We start from the raw sequence: 22,550 nt of genomic DNA, 5'->3' as shown, positions 1-22,550 counted from the left end.
CAATTGGTGACAATGCTCCCCCACAGAACAGACTAACAAAAACCCCAACACCAGGCATGGGGAACTTTCTTTCAAGTTGTTGGTCAGGCAAGTCCAGGAGACCCCCAAAATAGTATAGGTGATTGCAGTTGCCTCTGTTGCCTTCCAGAAAAAGAAGTCAAGACCCTACTGCTAAAGATGCTACACATTTTGGCCCAGGATTTGGAGCAATAATTCTGACCTGGGAACCTCCTCACTGAAGGGTCTAGCTTTCATAGCTTTGGAAGGTGTCATGCAAGATGCCAATAAAGAAGCAATCAACAGTCCTATCCAGCTGTAATGCCAATGAACTACAATGACCAGCATTGCAAGATGTTCTGAAAGTGGTACTTATATTTTGGGGATAACCTAGTTAGACTTAATAGGAAATAATTCATGCCTGGCACTGTAAACTTGGCCTACTACTTATGGCTAGTGAGGACATAGAATCTAGAGGAGTTCCACTACTACCAGTTTCCTAAATCAGTATAATTTCTACCTGCATTCCAAATAATTATCTTTGCACCCACAGGTAAGTGCAGCTCTCACCCCACTTCAAAGAAACATCTTTGTCAGCAGATGGATATCATTAGAAAAGCCACAACTGTTCAAACTTCAGAGCTCAACTAACCATGAGGTGCCCACACCCAATTAGCACACTTACAACATATTCAAGGCTCATGAAACATCTTGGAAGAGGGGGTTGGAAAGAGCCAGAGAACCAATAAGTTTATTGAAGGAGGAGGGGGGGGGGGAGGGGGAGGAGGAGGAGGAGGAGGCAATGACAACATTAATTTGGAGGGGGTTGTATTTGGGAGGAGTTGTGGGGAGGAATCAGAGGTGAATATGATCAAGACACATTATATGAAATTCTGAAAGAATTAATAAAATATTATGTTATCTTTTGTAAAGACAGAATATGAAAAAAGAGAGATCACTTCCATTAAGCCATCTTAAGGAAAGATTACTATTTCCAAACAGTATGTAGGATTCAAAGATAGTATGTAGTTTTTGTAATAGTGTATTTTAAGGGAGTAAGTTTACTCAGGAGAAATCCTTGTGCTTGATAGAAATCAATAGATGCTTTTAGAAATAAAACAAAGTATACATAGTTAAACATTTGAAAAAATGTATGTTGTAGTTTTCTTCTGGAACCACAAATAATGCCAGCATGTTAAAGACTCAGACATCAAACATTAAGTATAACTTTGTTATTTCAGAATTTCTCAACTTTTTCAGATAGAGGTATTTGTTATGGAACAATATTTTTGTACACTGTGAAGATGTGTTGCTCTCATTGGTTTAATAAAGAGTTAAATGGCCAATAACTAGGCAGGAAGAGGTTAGGTGGGACTTGTTAACAGGAGGAGAGCTCGAGGATGAAGAAGTGCCTAGTCATCAGGAGACACAGGGAGAAGCAAGAGAAACATGCTGTACTGAAGAAAGGTACCCCCACATGGTAGAGTGTAGAAAGAAATATGGGTTAATTTAAATTGCTTGCCTATCATCTTTCTATGCCTGCTTGACTTCTGCTAATCAGGACAGACATTGATTTTATAATTCCTAAGATAAATCATACCTACCAATAATGACAGTAATAAACAATAGTAACACTGAAATAATGAGACTCTTCTTGACCATGGACTTTACCATCTTTAATGTTCTGAGCATATTAATACATTTCTTTCCAATGTTTTTCATTCCCTGGTAACATAAAATATTGCAATATTTATAGGGATCTGGAGAAAACATGGTGAGGTTGCCTGAAGCAGAGGCAGCTGCCCCACCTGTATCGGCTGCTGGTCACCCTGGGCTGAGAGGGGAGCTGACTTCCTTAAACTGGCCAAGAACTAAATATACTGTACTGAATAGAGAGATCTTAGAATTCATAAACAGGAAACATTAAAAATACATGTATTTTTAGTCACACTACTAGTAACACTTTTGATTTGCTCTCAAATTTTGCTGTATAAGCAGTACAAAACTTAAAGGCTATTATTTAAAGTAATTATTTAAAATTCACAGAAAAACATGTTGCTTCTAACATGTAAAAGAAGGAAAGAAACAGAAAAGAAATTAGAAAATGTAGTTATGGTTGTACAAGTTTGCATTCCCACCAACAGTGGAGGAGTGCTCCCCAAGCTCCGCATCCTCTCCAACATAAGCTGTCTTCAGTGTTTTTGATCATAGCCATTCTGACAGGTGTAAGATGGTATCTTAGAGTCATTTTGATTTGCATTTTCCTGATGACAAGGGATGTTGAGCAATTCCTTAAATGTTGTTCAGCCATTTGAGATTCTTCTCTTGAGAATTCTCTGTTTAGCTCTGTAGTCCATTTTTTAAAATTGGATTGTTCAGTATTTTGATGTCTAGAAAAATATAGAGATGACCAGCCACACTAGTGGAAACCCATGAACTGTGGACCAATAGCTGTGGAGCCCCCATGGGACTGGATTAGGCCCTCTGGAGATGTGAGACAGTTGTTTAACTTGAACTGTTTGGGATTAGGCAGGGGGATCAGGATCTGTCCCTGGTGCATGAGCTGGCTTTTTGGAGCCCAGTGCCTAAGGGGTGACACCTTGGGCAGCCTTGGTGCAGGGAGGAGGGGCTTGGACCTGCCTCAACTGAATGTAGGGGCTTTGCTGACTCCCCATGGGAGACCTTGCCTTGGAGCAGATTGGAATGTGGGGGGTGGGTTGAGGGGAAGGCTAGGAGGCGGGAAGAGGGAAGAGAGGGGATCTGTGGTTGATATGTAAAATGAATAGAAAATTTCTTAATAATAAAAAAAAAAGAAAATGTAGTTATTGGAAACACTCTTTTTAAACCAAGAGAAACATCACTGAAAGCCCCCATATGAGGCTGAACGGCCAAGCAGCAGCAGCCTTTGAGTCCTACAGCCTGTATCCCTCAGCCTTTATTTCATTGTATAGTTAGCACTGCTATGAGTTATTAATAATAATATGGGCAGAAACGACATAACACTTAGAAGACCTTGTTAAAGGGCCTATGATGATTTAATACTACTAGCACAAATATAATCGAGTAATTTGGGATGTTATGCATATAAAAATTATTAAAAAGCTAGTTCCAGGAAAGGCGCAAAGCTACACAGAGAAACCCTGTCTGGAAAAAAAAAATTATTAAAAAGCAACACTTTGCAGAATATTGTTCTCACAATTAATGACATAGATTTTTTTCTTTTTTGTCATTTATTATATTTGTGTTTTAATTTTACACATCAGCCATGGGTTCCCCTGTCCTCCCCCCTCCCTCCCCCACCTCCATCTTCCCCCCAGCCCCTCCCCTCTATTCCCATCTCTTCCAGGGCCAAGACTCCCCTGGGGATTCATTTAAACCTGGTGGATTCAGTACAGGCAAGTCCAGTCCCCTCCTTCCAGGCTGAGCAAAGTGTCCCTGTGTAAGCCCAAGGCTGTGGAGCCCCCAGCTGGATCAGGCCCTCTGGATAAGTGAGACAATTGAATAGCTTGAACTGTTTGGGAGGCATCCAGGCTGTGGGACCGGGACCTGTCCTTAGTGCATGAGCTGGCTGTTTGGAACCTTGGGCTGACATAGATTTTTTAAACTAAAGGTTTATTCTGCAAGTGTGTGCAATGAAATAACAACAGGACAAATTTAATTAGTGATTTAAAAACTACTATCAGGCAAATTACATGAGTCTCAACAAAGAAAATCTTTTGATAAAGTATCTTTGTATTTTCTAGATTTACAGAGCATTTCTTTTTGAGTATCAAATAACCATATTTTAATTTTTTAACATTTTTCTAGACTGATTGCATCATGCAACTTAATTTCAAATATGTTGGTGGAAGAATATACTGAAAGATTTGTGTCAATCAGCTATCTATGTGCCCTCTACATAAGGCCATTTAAATCTTGCCAGAATCTGTTTTAAAATCCATGCATGCTTTTGCTAGGAACATTACTTAAGTTTTCCTCCTGAAAATTAGCATATGCATCCATTATCCATGATCACATGGCTCTCAGGTACACAGACTTCAGACTCTACACTGAGCCTCTCTGATTCTCCTTTATTTTATTTTATTACTTGTCCCCAGTCCTCTTAACCCCATTTGCCTTGTCCTTCTCATCTGAGATGGCCATTTTCATATATTCACTGTATTTCCCTAGGCTTTGAGACATATTGTTTTCTTTATGGTGCATGTGCTTTGAATGCACATTACTTTTTAATTTTTTTATTAGATTTATTCATTTACTTTATGTGTGGGTGTTTTGGCTACATGTATATCTGTTTGCCATGTGGGTCGTTGGTGCCTAAGGAGATCTAAGGATGGCATTATGGATGGTTGTGAACCAGCATGGTAGTGAAGGCATAGGTGGGACCAGCTTCTGTCTGCATCATTGGAAAGCTGCTTTTCACCTTTTACCAGAACAGGAAGCAGAAAGAGAAGAGACCACTTGTAGCTGGATTTTTCTCCATTCCTGCCTGGCCCACGGTCAGGACAAATCTCTCTCACCTGCCAGTCCTGCAGCCACTTAGACCCAACCAAGTAAACACACAGAGACTTATATTGCTTACAAACTGTATGGCTGCAGCAGGCTTCTTGTTATCTAGTTCTTCTATCTCAAATTAACCCATATCTATTCATCTATAAGTTGCCACATGCCTTGTGGCTTACCAGTATCTTACATGTTGGTACTTATGGCAGCTGCTGGCAGTGTCTCCTGACTCAGCCTTCCTGTTCTCAGAATTCTCTTCTCTCCTTGTCCCATCTATACTTTCTGCCTGGCTACTGGCCGATCAGTATTTTATTTATTAGCCAATCAGAGCAGTACATTTAACATACAGAACATCCCACAGCAACCACTGCTTCTCAGCTTGCTTTCTCCTTTTTCTGTTTGTGTTTCTAACAAGATCCCATCTGTGGGATGCTGCTCCCAACATTCTTGCAATGTTTTTTTTCCCTCTATTAATCATCTCTGGAAATACCCTCACATGCACAACCCAACATGATAATGCCTTCCCTGTTTTTTAACTTAATCAAGCTGACAATGAAGATTAACCATCTCACCTAGAGACTTCATAGTGGTAATATCTTGACACAGCACAATGTAGCCATGTCACATTAGTGCTGGTGATGTGTAAACAAACCTAATGTACTGTCAATCATATAAGAATAAAGCAGTTAGAGTTATGTATAGTACATGATGACTGATGATAATAAATAACTAGGTTGCTGGCTCATATACTTACAATGCTATTCCTTCATCGCTATTTTAGAGAGTACTTACAAAAAACTCTACTGTGAGACAGTATGTTGTCACATAAGCATCTGCTTTGTGTATCTCTTGTTAACTATATCTCTTGACTCTACAAGTGGTTCTCAACCTGTGGGTAGCGATCCCCTTGGGAGGTCAAACGACCCTTTCACAAGGGTCACCTAAGACCATCCTAAAACACGGGTATTTACACTATGGTTAATAACTAGCAAAATTACAGTTATGAAGAAGCAACAAAATTATGGTTGGGAGTCACCACAACATGAGGAACTGTATTAAAGGGTCATAGCATTAGGAAGGTTGAAAAGAGACTTACACTGTCTAAATCTGTGCAAGTACATCTTATGACCAAGAAAAACTCCCTAAAGACAAACATTTCTTAGAAAGTATTTTTTGTTAAGAGCATATAACTGAAATTAATTTCACTAAATATTATGAATTGATGCTCTCACCAGTGCATGAGGGCCAATTTCTCTTCATGTTAATTAGTACTTGCTGTTAACTAATTTTCTTTGTTGACTTAATTTGAAGATCTCTGATTACAGACCAAGTAGTACACCTCTTCACTTACATACGGATTATTTAAGACTTCCATGAATTGTCCATTTTTATTCCTTGTTCAATTATATTTTATCTACCATTAGATGCAAGCTCAGATTTTTGTTTGTTTGGTTGGTTTGGTTTTTTTCAAGACAGGGTTATTCTGTGACCTCAAACTCAGAGATCTGCCTGCTTCTGCCTCCAAGTGCTGAGATTTAAGGCATTACCTAGTATTCTAAAGTATTTTAAATAAATCATTGAGAACATCAAAAGGAAGGCAAGAAATAGAGGTCATTTAATCAGAATGGATGTACTGGAGAGATGGCCCAGCAGTTAAGAACACTGGCTGCTCTTCCAGATTTTAATTTTAATTTCTAACATTATAAACTGTTATGTAGTCTACATAAACATAAACAGCACTTCACTGTCCTCAGTTATTGAGAATAATGGATCCCTTCAATAGTGTTTGAGCATCAGTGAGTACCTTCTTTCCCTTTGAATAACAACCACAAGAGAAGAATCAGGTTAAAAAAAAAAAAAGATCCATTGCCTGACACCACATAAACCTGGTGCGGTGGTGTAGGCATGCAATCCTAGCATTTGGCAGAAAGAGGCAGAGGGATCAAAATTCAGTGTCATCTTTGGCTAAGTGGTGAGGCTAGACTGATATACACGAGACTGTCTTAAAAGAAAAGACAAGTGAAAAAATCTAAAAGTAAAAGATTTAAAAAGTCAACAATAACAACAAAAACAGAAGACTTTACCTAAGCACACATAGCTAGTTATTTTGATAACCCCAAGATTTTAAAGTCTAAATACAAACAAAACCTTTAATATTATACAGTAAAATCCACCTTTCATTCTAGTGAATCCTAACAGAATCTAACTGCTAACTCTGACAGCTAGATGACTCCTTGGATATTTCAAATCCTTTTGAAAACTATTTATGAACATTTTTGTTTTGTTTGCTTTATTTGACATGGTTTGTCCCCATGTAGATCAGGACTGGAACTGGAACTCATTTTGTAGACCAGGTTGGCCTCAAATTCACAAAGATCCTCCAGCTGGGATTAAAGGCGTGTGCCACTACACATGGCCTAAATCTTTTTGTTGTTGTTGTTGGTTGGTTGGTTTTTTTATTCTTGAAATTTGTTTTTTAATATTTTATTATAAACCCTTGCATTTATAAGTAAGAAAAACTGCACATGTAACTTTTACAAGAATTATAAGGTACTGATAATAAAATAAAAACCTAAATAGAAAAAGAAATATCTATGCCATTTGAGAATACTGCAAACTGGCAATAGTTACATATCATGTTATAAAAATGCACAATATATTTTTGCTGTGTATTATTTTATGTGGCAAACAGGTAGATATTTCTGAAACAGGTATTTCCATCTCTTAACAGTCTATGTGAGCATTTCTTGATTTATTTTCATCAAATAACCTGATGATTTGCCTAAATTATTGCATTTTAGCCCTAATTTATGCATATACATTTTGCTTGTTGCAGCACTATTATAGTATTTATCAATTACGGTGGACGTATTACATCAATTCAACAATTTAGGTTCCTCTTTGATGAATACATCAACCCTATCTACTTAAATTCTTTTTTTTTTTTTTCAATTACAAATTGGCCGATGGCTCAGGCTCATTATTAACTAGCTCTTACAACTTAACTCCACCCATTTCTATTAGTCTACATATGGCCATGTGTTCTGTGGCTTTGCTTGTCCCATCACAGCTTGCTTCCCAGGCAGCAGCTCAGCATCTCCTCTGACTATGACCTTCTTCGCCCTGTCTCGTCGCTTGGATTCCCTGCCTGCCTCTATTCTGCCTTGCCATAGGCCATAGTAGCCTCTTCTTCTTTTTTTTTTTTTCATTTTTCTTTATTAAGAAATTTTCTACTCACTCCACATGCTATCCACAGAACCCCCTCTTCCTTCCTCCCACCCCCAGCCGTCTTTCCCAAGCCACCCGGCATCCCCACATCCCCCAAACCGAGGTCTCCCATGGGGAGTCAGCAGAGCCCAGCACACTGAGCCTAGGCAGGTCCAAGCCCCTTCCCACTGCACCAAGGCTGTGCAAGGTGTCACACCACAGGCACCGGGTTCCAGAAGCCTGCCCATAGACCAGGGACAGATCCCGATCCCCCTGCCTGAGTGCCCCCCAAACAGTTCGAGCCAAAAAACTGTCTTCCATATACAGAGGGCCTAGTCCAGTCCCATGGGGGCTCCACAGCCACCAGTCCACAGTTCATGGGCTTCCACTAGTATGCCCTGGCCTGAATCTTAAACTAAATGTATACCACAAGTTCCAGTATCTTTAAAAAAAAAAAAAAAAAAAGGATATTTGTTTCTTCAGAATAAGCAATCCCTTTTCTAGTTATGTCAGCTTTCAGGATCTTAAGTAAACATCCACAAATACCAGGAAGCTCTTTGTTTCAAGTGAGGAATGTGCCTACAATGTTCTATCTGTACATCGTACACAAACTCTATACATGTATACATTTATAAGGTATATTTTACCAATTTTTCTGAAGTTTTAGGCTATTTGAGATATTTAAGAATCACATTACAAAAGACTTAAATGACTTGAGACAATTTTTCTGGTTAGTCAAATTCTAAATTTATCTTCTAATTTAACTGCAACACTATGTGGAACATTAGTGTCATGTGCAATGTAATCTCTCAAGTATTTCTGAGGGTAGCATCCTCTGTGACCCGAGGTCTTTGATGTCCTCATATGATAACTGTGGGGTTCCACACTAATAAAGACACAAAAATCTTGCAATACTTGTAGTAAATAGAAGCAATTTTACATTGCATCCTGGTAAAGAAAGTTCATATTGTATTCTTTTAACAGAACAAGACACAAAGCTGTGGAAATCTGTCTGGACTTGCCTAGATACTCCAGAGAACTATTGGTGAAGTGGGAAATACAAACTTACATGATTTTTGAAGCAAAAATGCAATAATGGTACCTTTGCTGTTACTGATTCTACAGTTAAAATCAAGATATGGCTGAGATATAATTTATCTTACATTATATTTGTGTTCTACAGGCAACATGAATAAGCATGTGACTAAACTAAGGATTGAACTCATCAGAAATAAAAATGAGTTGTCATTGTTAATTGGAATTAATTATCATTATTGCAAATGCAGGTGAGGACTCAAAAAGTAATTAATTTTTTTGATAAAAAAAGATGGAAGTGCTCAATATTTAACAAACATTTTAGTGGTTCCAAAGTGCTGGGTGCTGAAGATGCAGCAGTGTGAACGGCAGGCAAGGGCACAGCCTTGACAGGCCCCCTCCAGGGTAGGGAGATGGAGTAAATAACAATTTAGTAAAGCTGACAGGTGCAAGGTGATGAGAGAGAAGCAGGCTACTTTCAGCATGGTGATCAATCAGGGAAGTATCTTGGGATCGTCAGCACGAGCTGAGTCCTGAGTAAGAGATGGTAGCTCGGCAGACATTAGAGGAGAGATCAGCACAGGCAAGAATCTGGAGAGGGGATTATGAGCATGTGTTTAGTTTAGTGCACAGGGTGAGAAGGAGGAAGGTCAGAGGTCAGAGCATCAAGGTGCTTTCAGACACAGATAAGCCAAACATGGCAGGTTCTTACAGATTGTGGCAGAAACTGAATTTCATTTAAAGTGTGGTGGAAAACCTTTGGAAGCAGTTAGGTAAGAGGTCACATGACATGAGAAGAGAGATTAATTATGTGAGCAATAGTGGTGGTTTGAATCTTGGTAATAGCTGTAAAAATGGGGAGAAGAATTAGCGGAGACATTTTGGAGGTAGTGTTGACATGACCAGGGAATGAAGTGGACATGGGAGATGAGAGAAGACAGAATGTCTTGATTTCCACATGTAAAATATTAACTGTTCCTTCATACCAAAGGCATGATCCCAATAGTAAAATGTGCCCTTCCTCCACAAGTTTTCCCTCTGAGGAAGGACGTGTTAAGAGAACACAATAACAAGCTAGGGAGAAAGGTGGAAACCACATATCCACCCTGAGGGTGAGGCGAGTAGTGGAGTCCCCACAGAAACCTCAGAACTGGGAATGGAAAGGATTACAAACCTGAACCGTGGTGATGGCTGCACAGAAGAGTGTGTTGACTAATTTCAGACCTGTGTATTCAAAAGGAGAAATATTTAAATTAAACTTCAACGAATTCCTAAAATCATAGCAGAAAGTATTCTGAACTGTTAACAATGATTACTTCTGGAAGCTGTAATAATGGGGCTTTTAAATCTTCTCTATTTACCTCTTTGAGTTCTTTAAACTCTTTTATAATGAATATATAATAATTTCAGTGGCTATAATTTATGTCATGTCTTTACCCTATGGAAATGTAAGACATGCAACAGAAGGTTTCTAAATAGGGCCTGTGAAAGGAGCCACATTCACCCTCTTTCTAACATCTGCTTGTTTCCTGAACTACAAATGGAAAGACCAGAACTCTGGAAGCCACTTGGGAGCAAAAAATTCCAATACTGGAAACAGCTCACAGTAAAGAGACAGAATTCTCTCCACACATGAGAGGTGCCTACTCCTAGATTTCTATTACATGGGAGAATACACTTTGAAGTATTTAAACCAAAGGAAATTGGGCCTCTTGAAAATAAATCTAATCCTAATTTTTAAAGATATCTTTAAAATCATCAGTAAAAGATTCTAAACAATTTAGCTAGAACACAGACAAGATACAAAAAAAAAAAACCAAAAAAACATTTAGGGAGGATGGGAAGATGGCTGAGAGGTTAAGAGCATCTGTTGCAGAAGATGCAGGTTCAATTTCCAGCACCCACATGGTGACTCACAGTTCCAGATTATCTGATCCCTCTTCTTACCTCTGTGGGTACCAGATAAGCACATGGTGCATATGCATGCAGGCAAAACACTTATACACTTAAAATAAATAAATACTCACTTCTAAAAAGACATTTAAACAGGAAGAGATACACAGATGGTCAATCAACTTATACAATTATGTTCAACATCGCTGAACATTAGGGAAATGCAAATTAGAACCAAATGAATTACCACTTTAAATATATCAAGAGGCATAGAATAAAAATAGAGCACCAGATGCCAGCAAGGGCTGGGAAGAGTAGATTATGCACACACTGATGGTGAAACTATAAAATGGTATGGATGCTCTGGAAAACATCATTTCAGTTTGTTTTAGAGACCAGGCACTCAACTATACAAGTACTCAGTATACATATAGCCTAAGGAAGTAAAGACTTAGGTTCTAACAAAAATCTTGTATTTAATACAGAGTAAGTTTATTCAGAATATTCAAAACTGGAAGCAAACTGTATATCTTTACTGGTTAAATTGTTAAGCAAACCATAGCATGTCTTTGCTGGTTAGTTTTTGTCAACTTAACACAAGCTAGCATCATTTTGAAAGAGGAAACCACAATTGAGAAAATGCCCCCATCAGCCTGGCTTATGGGCAAGCCTGTTGTACAGTTTCTTAATCGGTGATTGATGTGGAAGGGCCTAGTCTACTGTGGTTGGTGCCATCCCTGGGGAGGAGGGACTAGGAAAAGCACTCAAATGGAACAAGCCAGGGATAGCAAGCCAGTAAGCAATGTCCCTCCATCTCTCTCCTTCAGTTCCTGCCTTGAGTTTCTGCCGACTTCTCTTGATTGTGGACTACTGAAACCTTCCAGGTGAAATAAACCCTTCTTCCCCTTCTGGTCATAATCTTCACCACAGTTGCTTTTGGTCATGATCATCACCACAGCAAGAGAAAACAAACGAAGCTAGGGGTTGGTACCAGGATTCCGTGGTATTATTGTGAAAGGCATGACCCTGTTTTTCTGGGGACAAGTATGAAAGGAGATTCCAACTCTGGACTAGAAAAGTTATTGAGTTTTCAGAGCTTAATAAGCTGTTGTGGGAACGTGAGAGATAATGCTGATTGTAGGGAAATGATGGCGGTCTGATGACTGAGAGGAAGCAGAGAGAGAGCCAGGGTACAGAGACAAGCTGCAAGCTTCAAAGGCATATGCACAGTGATTTAATTTCAGCTGGGCCCACCTCATCAAGTTTCCATTTTCCAACATCAAGAGTTGGGGAGCAGGGGCTGGAGTGATGGCTCAGAGGTTAAGAGCATTGACTGCTCTTTCAGAGGTCCTGAGTTCAATTCCCAGCAACCACATGGTGGCTCACAGCCATCTATAATGGGATCTGGTGCCTTCTTCTAATATGCAGGCAAACATGCACACAGAATACTGTGTAAATAATAAATAAAACTTAAAAAAAGAATTAGGGAGCAAGCCTTCAACTCTTGAGAATGTGGAGATGTTTCATAATCAAACCATAGCAAACTGCTTCCATTAAATCCTAGGTGGGCCTCAGACCTGATTGGACAGAATAGCTCCAGGCCTAGGTGTGCCTCAAGCCTGATTGGACAGAACAGTTCCAGGCCTAGGTGGGCCTCAAACCTGATCGGACAGAACAGGGCATCTGCACAGGGAAGGCTGCACCACACTCATGACATGACCTTCAAGATCCACCTCCTACACTTCTCATGTCACAGTTGTGGAGATCAAGCAGGAAAAGGAGCCTGCATTTTGTAGCAGAAGCAGAATGAAACCTCATATTGAATAGAGACTGAGGATTAAATAACCAAGTGACTGTTTCTCAATTATGAGTAGCCCAAAATGCAGATGACTCAGTTGGTTAGATAGCTACCATGCAAAAAAAAGGACCTGATTTTGGATTCCCAGAACCCATGGGGGAAAACAAACATGAAAAAAAACAAAACCCATGTAGGGTATGGCAATGTGTATGTATGACATCAACATTCACAGGAGTGAAAAGGGGGCAGGCTGAGACAGGCAGTTAGTTCCTCAGAGCTTGTTAACCAGTCTAGCAAAATGGTGAGCACTGGGTTCAGTGAAAGGCCTGTCTCAAAAGACAAGGCCACGAATGATTGAGGAAGACACTCAGTATCAATCTCTAGCTTCCATATACATCTGCACAAGCACACACACATTCACACACACATTTAAAATATAATCAAAACTGCAAAATTGAAGGAAGGCTGCTTAAATTTTTGTCCAGGAACAGGACAGAAGCAGCTCCATACAAAGCACTGATTTAATTTAATGAGCAAAGAACACTGTAGGTCTTTTATGCACAACATTCTAAGTGCAAAGGTATGTCCTATATATCTAAACTTATTTCTGATTTACGTATCAGCAGCATGTGTGGTCTTTTTTCTCAAGTGTGACTCTATCAATTTCCAGCAACTCCCAGAGTAGACTACATATAAGTATAGTAGAATTTCTTCATCATACAATATCTGGTTTCCCAAATAAAGCACCACAGATATGAGTTGGGTTTTGGCGTGTTGTATGACAGTCTTGATTGCAGAGTACAGTAAAACAATTACAGCTGCAAGTTTAAGTTGGAAGCCAGTTCCTATCAACAATGGGAAAACGCGACCTTTCTTTCTTTCTTTTTTTTTTTCTTGTGTAAGCTTCTGTGGCAAACAGCCACATTCCTCTTCTCTTCTAATTCTTACTAGATTCAACACGCTTATTTATTGTACACTTTTCCTATGAATGGCTGAGGAAGAATCAAGTGAGGCTAACTCCAATCAGAAGGAATTATGCATAGTTGACGGCTGGCCAACAAGCAGGAACTCCGCATCACTCACAAGTCATCTGCTTTAACTGCCCAGAGGACAGAGGGAGCCTACAATGCAGAGCGACCCGTGATTGCTTTTAGATGCATTTTTCCATAATCAGAAACAGACCTAGTGTGTTAGCCAAAGGTTGATGTCACTATCTTTCAGCTTTTCACATTCATTTGAAACTAAACTCTTTAGGGTGAACCAGTATTTGTGTTGGTTATAATAATAAGGTACAAACTGTTTAGAATTACACATTCTGGGGCTGGAGAGATGGCTCAGAGGTTAATAGTACTAAGTGCTCTTCCAGAGGACCTGGGTTCAATTCCCAGTACCCACATGGCACCTCCCAACTGTCTGTAACTCCAGTTCCAGGAGATCCAGCATTCTCACATAGATATATGTGCAGGCAAAACACTAGTGCACATAAAATAAAAACAAATAATTACAAAAAGGAATTATAAAAAAAAATAATAATTACACATTCCATCCATTTTATGGTGGTTTGTGTACCACTTTTCTCATCCCTGTGTCCAAAAATATGACAAAAATATAAGGATTTATTTGGGTTCATGGTCTGAGGGGGGAATCTGTCAGGGTGGGGAAGACACAGAACCTGGTACAGCTTAGTTCATGGCTGCAGAGATGTGTAGCTGCTGATTTTTTTTTTCAGGGCATCAACCATGAAGCAGAGAGACTAGGCTGGAAGCAGTACTGGGCTGTAATCCATGAAGCACTCCAGAAATCCACTCCTCCAGGGTAGGTTCAACCTCCTAAGGATCCAAGTATCTCCCCCTAAAGACGCCATCAACTGGTGGTCAAGTGTTTAAACACATGAGCCATTAGGGGTCATTTCACATTCAAACTGTAACAATTTGCTCAAGACCCCATGGGCTCATGGTTATCGAAAAATTCATGCAGTCCAACTTCAAAAGCCCCCATTGAAGGGAAACTCTATTTGAAAGTCCAAAGTCGTTTCTGAGAGTCAAGGCAATCACTTAACTGTGAACCTCTGTAAAACAAAAGTAATTTATACATATCCAATATGCAGTGACCCAGAGTAAATAGTCCCATTCCCAAAGAAAACAATGGAAAACAGAAAGACTGAACTGAAGTGTAACCTAAACCCCATAGGGCAAAGCCTGTGTCCACATCCATCACCCGAGGCTCATGGTGGCATCATGTGGGCTCCAACAGTCTTGGATCGTCCTGCCTGTCTTAGCTTGGTTTCTATCCCCATGATAAAGACAACAACCAAAAGCAACTTGGATAGGAAAGAGTTTCTTTGGCTTACATAACCTATTAATTACAGTCCATCTTGAAGGGAAGGCAGTGCACGAACTCAAGGCATGAATCATGAAGTGGGGCTGGGCTACACCTCAAGCTGACAGCAGAACTTGTCATTGTTGACCACATTGTGCTGGTTTTATAGGCGTGCAGAATACAGGCATTACATGGTCCTGAACACTACTGAGAAGTTCCACAGAGCCATGTAGTTAGACAATGTGTGGCAGGGTCATATTTCCTGGAGAGAGATCCTAAGAAACCACTCTGTAAACCTGTGAAAATGAAGTTTAACTTACAATAGAGACCCCAAGGACATTGGAGGGACTTCTGACAGGGACTGAGTTGTTAGTGTACCTATGCTGTGGCAGAAAAGCTGAAGGAGTATGTCCTGCTTAGGTTTTTTTTTTGGGGGGGGGGTTCAGTTTGCTATGAGGCTGGGTCATCTGAGAAGGGGGAACTTCCATTGGGAAATAACCTCCTTTAGATTGGCCCGTAGACAAGTCTGTGGGGAATTTTCTTCATTAATGATTGCTGTGGGAGAATTGTACAGTCTGGTACAATCCTCAGGAGAATCTCTATTCCCACTTGAAACCTAACGGGTACAGGGTTTTTTTTTTTGTTTGTTTGTTTTTTGTTTTTTCTCTCTGTCTGCCTTTTATTCTCATTCTGCTCTGCTACAATCGCCATAGTTACTCATTAAGCTGTGCTTACGGCAGTCTGAGGCTTCTGTGCCTCATGTGTCCAAACTTTCCCACATTCCTCCCACAAAGCACTTTGTTGTTTTGTTTTGTTTTGTTTTTCCAAGACAGGGTCTCACTATACAGCTCTAAATGTCTTGGAGTTTGCTATGTAAACAGGCTGGACTCAAACTCAGAGATCCACCTGCCTCTGCCTCCCAACTGCTGGGATTAAAGGCGTATGCCAGGATGCCCGGCTCCACAAACAAGTTTCAAAGCCCTGTGAATTACATGGTCAAGTTTACCACAGCAATGACCACACTTTCTCAGAAGGAATTTACTTTATTAGTTACTTTTATCATTGTTGTAACCAAATACTTGACAAGGAACAACTTAAAGGAAGCTTTATTTTATATTATTTAATTGGAGAAAATAGAGTCTATCATAGTGGGGACATGATGGAAGGACTAGTTTAGGTTTGTGGGGAGGTTGGGGAGCAGGAACATGTAATAGCTGAGAGTTACATGGCAACAACCAAGAAACAGAGTGCTCAGGTTGGAAGCAAGATCACCTATCGGGTCCAATTACTCCAGCTAACCCCAACCTCCCAAAGATTCCATTGACTCCCAAAGAAAAGCGATCTGACAGGGACCAAGAGTTCAAGCAAAGCAACTGGGGGACATTTCACTTTGAAAACACAACAGTTTGATAGAATATATATAAATAATTTTAAATTATTCTATATTTACATGTATGGGTATTTTTCTTGTATATATATGTGCATCAAGTGAATGCATGGAATTTAGAAGAGAACATTGAATTCCCTGGAACTGGAGTTACAGATGGTTGTGAGTTTCCATCTGGGATGGATGCTGGGAATGAAATCTAGGTCCTTAGAGAGCAGCCAGTGTTCTTAACCAGAACTATCTCTCCAGGCCCAATAGATATTGAAAAAAAAGCAACATTCATTAACAACAACAAAAACAACAACAAAGCCCACAGTATTCACCTGATACAACTCTCTAGATAACTGTTTTATCTAGTCTTTTGTAAATTAAAGAACAAAATTTTTATTTACTTCTTAGGCCCAAGAATTGTACAAGTATTTAAAATCCAAAACAGATCACTGAAAACAGGCAGGACTTGAAATTGTGAAATCTCTTTAAATGCAGGTTTCATTATTGCTTCATCACAGACCTCACACTGTTTTTGCCATTTCTAACTTAGGTTTGGATAGGAGACAATACTCAACTTTTAAGTAAGAACTGAGCTACGAAAGCAAAAGACAGTGTTGCAAAGGCTTTTCATTTGAATGTGCAATCTCACAGAACTACATGTTTCTCAGACATCAGAATGAGCCTCAAGAAGTAGCTTACTTATACATTATTTTATTTCTCACAGAAGTTGAACAGATTCTTGACTCCTGTGTGCAGGTTACATATGCAACTCCCAGGATTTTACTCTCCTTACTAACTGGTATTTTGTAATACATGCAGACACTGAGTGTTGTCCATCTGAGCAGCTTTAAACCATTCCACAGACTATGTCACTTATAATAAATACAAACCTATTGGCCCATGATCCTTGAAGCTGGGAAATCCTAGACCAAAGGATGGGCCTCTGGGGAAGGCCTTCTTGCTACATCATCCTTAGCAGAAAACAAGACACAGGAAGGGAGAGAGGAAAGAAAAAGGAGACAGAGGGTGGGAAGGGATTCCCTCCAAACCCACAGTTTTATGGTGAGCTCACTTTTGCAATGATTCATTGATAAAGTGCTGTTCCTGTGGCCAGCCGCCATTCTTGGTTCCCATCCCTCAATGCTGTCACATGGGATTATTTTCAATACCTTCTTTTTTTCCAGAGAAACATTCAAGTGTAGCACAGTGACCTGTTTGAAAACTACAAAACTACATGGCTTTTCTTTTAATGAAATGTTTAAGTTTGCTAATCTTCCATCCCATGACCTTTGCAGCTGTTGCAGTACTGGTGCCTTTCAAACACTTTTTTCTCATTTGTTATTAGTTCTTTGAGAATTTCCTAAGTGCATTTTGATTATATTCATCCTTCCCCAAACTTCTCCCAGACCCACCTCCCCTGCTATAGCTACCCAACTTGTGCCCCTCTTCCTCCTCTTTTTTTCTTCAGAAACCCCATCAAGTACAGTGTGCGAGGCTCATGCACTCTTGGATGTGTGCCCTTCACTGTATGGTGGTCCACACACTAGGGAACACAATCCTAGGGAAAACTGCCCCCTCTCTTCCAGCAGTTCTCAAATGATAACTTTGCAGCTCGGGGCGGGACTTTGTGCTCCTTTCCCTTCTCAATGCAAAAGCCTGCAAAGGTCTTGCACATGCTGTCTCAACTGCTGTAAATTCAAATGTGCAACTGCCTTGTTATGTCCAAGAAACATAGTTTTCTTGTACTCATCCACCATCTCTGGTTCTTTTACCAGGATCCCTAACCATGGGAGGAGGGGGTACAAAAAAGACATATAGTTTAGAGCTGAGCAGTTCACAGTCTCTGATTCTCTGCACACTGACCACTTAGGAGTTTCTGTGTTAATTGCCATCCAATGCAAAAAGAAGCCTCTCCGATGAGGGTTGAGAGATGCAGTAATCTATGAGTATAATGATTAGTCATTAGGAATAAGTTTAATGCTATGTCCATGTAGCAGAGTAATAACAGTAGGTTCTCCTCTAGGCCTATGACTATTCTACCACAAGTTCTTGGCTCTCATAATGGGGCTAGGTATTGGTTTCAACTTGGAGTGTGGATTTGAAATTAAATTAGCAAGTGGTTGTTTCCTCCCATGACATTCATATCACTATTGCACCAGTGCCCTGCTGGGCTGGTCATTGTAGTAGCTCACAGGGTTCAGGGCTGGGAAAGGTTAGAGACTCTTCTTCTCCCCCAGTAGTGCACATAGCACCTTCCAGCACTGTGAAAGCTGCTGAGTAGAGATGAAGCTGTCAGGTGAGTACCAGCTTCATTTTCCCATGTTCTCTGATGCAAATGTGTGGTGTCTTTGATAGTTTCCTGCTGAAAGACTGCACTTCCCAGCTTTCCTAAGGAACTATAGAAGTTGTTTCTGCCCCATAAGAGGCCACATCCCAGTTTCTTCCGTAGGTATTTTGGCCAGCTGCACACAAGGGTGATAAAAATGTGGTCCTGCCTAAGGTCAGACCAAGCCTCTCCTTCTTTCCTCCTTCCATATCTTTCTACGGATGCTTTAAATAATCTAAGTCTTTTCTACAGCAATAAGGTCTCACTATCAAGTTCTGGAGGGTAGCCAAGAGTACTGGCAAGAGTTGGGGTTCTAACCTGCAATATTTGGGGTTCTAAAGGACTTCACTTGTCAATGGCTCCAAAGGAGGTAACCCATTCCTGTCCATTCACAGCATGGGAATTTTTGTTTGTTATTCTGTGGTATCTAGTAAGAGCAGTGTTGCTACATTACAAGGTAACTCCATTCAAGATTTTTATATATGTTTATGTATATCTTCAGAAGTTCCTACAGTAGGTGACTGTTTTAAAGGAAATACCTTGGTAATTGTATCTAAATAACAGAATGTCTTATAAAAAGTTATTTCAATGCACATCCTCAAAATTAAAACAAACCTTTACAACTTTTCTTTTCATAATGATTTAATTGATTTTAAAATACAATAAACGAGGACTAGAGGCATGGCTCAGTGGGTAAGAGCACTTGTTGCACAAGTGTGAGGACCTGAGTTCAAATCCCAGCAACCACATAAAAAGATGTGTATAATGGATTTCCCTAGGGAGGCGAAATAGAAGAGATCTCCTAAGTAAACTGGGGGTGGGGGAAGGGGATGAGAACTTAAGGGAGTCGGTTTGATGGGCTGGGTGAGGGAGGCAGGTTGGGGGAAAGATGGAGAGAGAGAGAGAGAGTAAGAGACATTTGATGGGGGGAGCATTTTGGGATTAGGGAGAAACCTAGAGCCAGAGAAACCCCCAGAAATCCACAAGAATGACCTCAGTTGAGACTCCTAGCAACACTAGAAGAGGGTGCCTGAACTGGCCATCTACTATAATCAGATTGGAGACTACCCTAATTGTCACCAGAGAGCCTTTATCCAGTGACTGATAGAAGCAGATGCAGAATCCTCAGCCATGCACTGTGCTAAGCTCCTAGAGTCCTCCTGAAGAAAATGAGGAGGGATTGTACGAGCCAAGATCATGATGGGGGGTGGGAGGAGACCCACAGAGACAGGTGATCTGAGCACGTGGGAGCTCATGGACTCTGGACCAACAGTTAGGGATTCTGCATGGGACCGACCTAGGTATGTCCTCTGCATGTGTGTGACAGTTGTGTAGTTGGTCAGTTTGTAAGGCTCCTAAGCAGTGAGATCAGGACCTGTCCCAGGCACTTAGCTGGCTTTGGTTCCCTGTGCTATGCTGGATTACCTCACCTTGATGCAGGGGGCAGAGCTCACTCTTACCTCAACTTGATGTGCCATGCTTTGTTTAAGCTCATGGGAGGCCTGCTCCTTTCTGAATAGAGACTGAGGAGGAGAAAATGTTAATTAAAGAAAAAAAAAGATGTGCATAGCCCCATGTGCCGGTTACTTCGGCCCTGAGAAAGGGGCAGAGAGAGGAGGATCGTTGGCATTGGCTACCCATCCATTCCAAGTTCAGTGAGAGACCCTGTCTCAAAGGAATAAGGTGGAAAGCTATATAGCAGAATACCAGACATCATCCTTTGGTCTCCTCATGCATGTACAGCCCCCCATATGCACATACACCACATCACACTCATACATACACAAAATATATAGTAACATTTTCTTAAAACTATTGACATGCTATACGAAATGGATTACAAGAAACCCAGGTATTAGTTCACATGTTGGACTTCGTTGTATTTCCCTCTGAAGTATTTCTTTTGATCTCATAATTTGCATCCAGGAAATTAACAAAACACAGACAAAGCCATAAACCTATCTTTCTTATTTTAGTCCCTTTCGGTGAATCAGTTTCATGCTTTGTCCTTTATTTGCCTAGTATGCCTTTTGCTGTATTAATGGGTAGATATTTTAAAACCTTTACCCTCTTTAAACTATTTTTAACTTATTCTAGACAACTCTGAACTTTGTTTTCTCCAGTGTTCACAAAAATTATCTCCAAATACAAACCAAATTATACTGAAAATCACAAAACAGGTGAACAGACTAAATCAGCTGAGCCTAATGTGTGCTACTGAAGAAATGGGTGTTGGTGCTGGCAGGCCAGTTGACAAATGCCAGCTGTGGTCAGTTTAGTAGATGCCAGTCCTTGTGTCTGTTTAGTAGAGCAACTGTGTGTCATGGACAGTAAGACATGCCTGTGAGCATCCTTGTCTAAACTGTAGCTTGTAAATGCCTGTCCATTGGTAGGAGAGAGGGTTGATGCTTCATGTGGAGATATGGAGAAGGGATGTCTGCAGACATGTGGATATAGTCTAACTCAGGATTCACAAAAGTGCACTGAAGTGACTCATGCCCTGCCTTTCTCCTCACACCATATGCTCTTTATAGCGGTTTTCTAAACTGTGCCATTGGGACAGCTTATTTTAGTCATGTTTGAAATGACAGAATTGTAGTTTTCCACAAATGGTAGGAAGACTTGAACAGATCAGAAATGATTAGACCAATTAGGATATGAAACAGGATCAATATCAGGTTATGGTAGAAAAAATGAAGGGGTGTGTGTGTGTGTGTGTGTGTGTGTGTGTGTGTGTGTATGTGACTATACAGAATAGATACATAAGCTAATGGAAATTGGAGTGCTTCTCATTTAGGAAATGGCTTGTTATTAATCATTTTATTTGAAATAGGAGATGTTGGGGGAATAGAATTGATATTTTTGAGAGTAAGAATAACCAATACATTTAGGTTGTATTTATATTCATATCATTTGATTCTTTGCAGTCACAGGCTGGGGAACTTGCACAACAGTAATTTATTTCTCACAGCTCTCAAAGCTGGGAAGCCATAGATTGTGATGCTTTCTGCATTTTTAGTTGGTTATTAATATGGTAACTTGAATCCCATCTCTCCCAGAGGGTAGAAACATCATATCTTTACATGGCAGAAGGTAAGAATTCAAAAAGGGGATAAATTTTTCCATTAAACACCTTTATAAAAAGCAAGTAATCTCATGACTCAATCACCTCCTAAATGCTTCTATCTACTTCCAATGCAGATTCGTGGCTGCTCAAGGTGCTGACAATAACTGGACCCTTGAGTGTTCAGCCCTAAATAGGACATTTATACCACCTGCTCAAGCCTTGGGGATCACTGAGAAAGAGTGGACAGGAAGAATGAAAGAACTGGAAACAGGGCATGTCTTAGCCAATGAAGTCATGACATCATAAAATTGGGCCTACCCAGTCAGTCAGAGGTTGGGGAAGGGCTCGTGGAGCCCTACTTCTCTCCGATGAACTACTGTCTATCTTGACAGATTCTGGGCAAGGGACAGTCACTGTCTCTGGTTATGTACCTGCTGAGAAGCCCACCAAGCTCCAATGGATAGGTCCAAACCCATGGTCTTACATACAGTTGTGATTAAACTCAGTGGTTCTCAAAACAAAACAAAGTCAGATAAACTAATCATCAACCAATCAGCCAAAACAAGCAAACAACCCGAAGACATGTGGGATGGTTAATAGGTGTGTGGGAGAGATTAGAAGGTGGAGGGTTACAATAATCAGAACTTAATACATATATAAAGAGGAAATACAATAAAAAATATTTTTAAAAGTCACATTTTCCATTGTTGGGAATTAAGTTTCATCATGAAGTTTTGGAAGAAACAGAAACAATGTAACAAGTGGTGGGAGATATTCTAAGGTATATAATAGGCAGCTGTACATACAGGTTTGGAGGTATCAATCTTAAGAGTTTGTAGGCGGATGTATAAATTGTTATGTGTATCATTATTTCTTTAAACAAAATGCCTACAAATGAAATTGCTTCCTCAAGGAGTATGAATTACACACAGACTCTAAACATTTTCTTCTCCCTCTTCTCACTTTCTCACACATACTTGTGACCCTCATGTTGACAAGATGAATGGGTGTACAAATAAGCATGTACAGA

The sequence above is a fragment of the Onychomys torridus genome, chromosome 6 (assembly GCF_903995425.1).
Source record: "Onychomys torridus chromosome 6, mOncTor1.1, whole genome shotgun sequence".
NCBI lineage: Eukaryota > Metazoa > Chordata > Mammalia > Rodentia > Cricetidae > Onychomys > Onychomys torridus.
Note: the sequence above shows the minus strand (reverse complement) of the source record.